Raw genomic sequence first — 2,974 nt, 5'->3', positions numbered from 1 at the left:
TACCAAGAAATGTGATTCTTCATTCAAAACGCTGGTTTTTGCTATTGGGCTCTATTGAATAATGAATGTTTTGAATTTTCTCCAAAAGTAAAGTAGTTGCAAACTCATCCTTTTAGAGACTTGTTTGGGCTCATGAGAGGAGTAGAAAAACATCAAATATTTCAGTCCTGCACGATTCTACCAAGAAATGTGTGTTCATTCAAACCGCTGGTTTTTGATATTTTGGGCCCTATTGAATAATGAATGTTTTGAATTTTCTCCAAAAGTAAAGTAGTTGCAAACTCATCCTTTTAGAAACTTGTTTGGGCTGTTGAGAGGAGTAAAAAACCATCAAAAATTTCAATCCTGCATGATTCTACCAAGAAATGTGATTCTTCATTCAAAACGCTGGTTTTTGCTATTGGGCTCTATTGAATAATGAATGTTTTGAATTTTCTCCAAAAGTAAAGTAGTTGCAAACTCATGCTTTTAGAGACTTGTTTGGGCTCATGAGAGGAGTAGAAAAACATCAAAAATTTCAGTCCTGCATGATTCTACCAAGAAATGTGTGTTCATTGAAACCGCTGGTTTTTGATAGTTTGGGCCCTATTGAATAATGAATGTTTTGAATTTTCTCCAAAAGTAAAGTAGTTGCAAACTCATCCTTTTAGAAACTTGTTTGGGCTGTTGAGAGGAGTAAAAAACCATCAAAAATTTCAATCCTGCATGATTTTACCAAGAAATGTGATTCTTCATTCAAAACCTGATTTTTGCTATTGGGCTCTATTGAATAGTGAATGTTTTGAATTTTCTCCAAAAGTAAAGTAGTTGCAAACTCATGCTTTTAGAGACTTGTTTGGGCTCATGAGAGGAGTAGAAAAACATCAAAAATTTCAGTCCTGCATGATTCTACCAAGAAATGTGTGTTCATTGAAACCGCTGGTTTTTGATAGTTTGGGCCCTATTGAATAATGAATGTTTTGAATTTTCTCCAAAAGTAAAGTAGTTGCAAACTCATCCTTTTAGAAACTTGTTTGGGCTGTTGAGAGGAGTAAAAAACCATCAAAAATTTCAATCCTGCATGATTCTACCAAGAAATGTGATTCTTCATTCAAAACGCTGGTTTTTGCTATTGGGCTCTTTTGAGTAATGAATGTTTTGAATTTTCTCCAAAAGTAAAGTAGTTGCAAACTCATGCTTTTAGAGACTTGTTTGGGCTCATGAGAGGAGTAGAAAAACATCAAAAATTTCAGTCCTGCATGATTCTACCAAGAAATGTGTGTTCATTGAAACCGCTGGTTTTTGATAGTTTGGGCCCTATTGAATAATGAATGTTTTGAATTTTCTCCAAAAGTAAAGTAGTTGCAAACTCATCCTTTTAGAAACTTGTTTGGGCTGTTGAGAGGAGTAAAAAACCATCAAAAATTTCAATCCTGCATGATTCTACCAAGAAATGTGATTCTTCATTTAAAACCTGATTTTTGCTATTGGGCTCTATTGAATAATGAATGTTTTGAATTTTCTCCAAAAGTAAAGTAGTTGCAAACTCATCCTTTTAGAAACTTGTTTGGGCTGTTGAGAGGAGTAAAAAACCATCAAAAATTTCAATCCTGCATGATTCTACCAAGAAATGTGATTCTTCATTCAAAACGCTGGTTTTTGCAATTGGGCTCTATTGAATAATGAATGTTTTGAATTTTCTCCAAAAGTAAAGTAGTTGCAAACTCATCCTTTTAGAGACTTTTTTGGGCTCATGAGAGGAGTAGAAAAACATCAAAAATTTCAGTCCTGCACGATTCTACCAAGAAATGTGTGTTCATTCAAACCGCTGGTTTTTGATATTTTGGGCCCTATTGAATAATGAATGTTTTGAATTTTCTCCAAAAGTAAAGTAGTTGCAAACTCATCCTTTTAGAAACTTGTTTGGGCTGTTGAGAGGAGTAAAAAACCGTCAAAAATTTCAATCCTGCATGATTCTACCAAGAAATGTGATTCTTCATTCAAAACCTGATTTTTGCTATTGGGCTCTATTGAATAATGAATGTTTTGAATTTTCTCCAAAAGTAAAGTAGTTGCAAACTCATGCTTTTAGAGACTTGTTTGGGCTCATGAGAGGAGTAGAAAAACATCAAAAATTTCAGTCCTGCATGATTCTACCAAGAAATGTGTGTTCATTGAAACCGCTGGTTTTTGATAGTTTGGGCCCTATTGAATAATTAATGTTTTGAATTTTCTCCAAAAGTAAAGTGGTTGCAAACTCATCCTTTTAGAATCTTGTTTGGGCTGTTGAGAGGAGTAAAAAACCATCAAAAATTTCAATCCTTCATGATTCTACCAAGAAATGTGATTCTTCATTCAAAACGCTGGTTTTTGCTATTGGGCTCTATTGAATAATGAATGTTTTGAATTTTCTCCAAAAGTAAAGTAGTTGCACACTCATGCTTTTAGAGACTTGTTTGGGCTCATGAGAGGAGTAGAAAAACATCAAAAATTTCAGTCCTGCATGATTCTACCAAGAAATGTGTGTTCATTGAAACCGCTGGTTTTTGATAGTTTGGGCCCTATTGAATAATGAATGTTTTGAATTTTCTCCAAAAGTAAACTAGTTGCAAACTCATCCTTTTAGAAACTTGTTTGGGCTGTTGAGAGGAGTAAAAAACCATCAAAAATTTCAATCCTGCATGATTCTACCAAGAAATGTGATTCTTCATTCAAAACGCTGGTTTTTGCTATTGGGCTCTTTTGAGTAATGAATGTTTTGAATTTTCTCCAAAAGTAAAGTAGTTGCAAACTCATGCTTTTAGAGACTTGTTTGGGCTCATGAGAGGAGTAGAAAAACATCAAAAATTTCAGTCCTGCATGATTCTACCAAGAAATGTGTGTTCATTCAAACCGCTGGTTTTTGATAGTTTGGGCCCTATTGAATAATGAATGTTTTGAATTTTCTCCAAAAGTAAAGTAGTTGCAAACTCATCCTTTTAGAAACTTGTTTGGG

Source organism: Dendrobates tinctorius, unplaced genomic scaffold (genome assembly GCF_039654945.1).
Source record: "Dendrobates tinctorius isolate UK_male_01 unplaced genomic scaffold, ASM3965494v1 ptg000110l, whole genome shotgun sequence".
In the NCBI taxonomy this organism is placed as follows: Eukaryota; Metazoa; Chordata; class Amphibia; order Anura; family Dendrobatidae; genus Dendrobates; species Dendrobates tinctorius.
Note: the sequence above shows the minus strand (reverse complement) of the source record.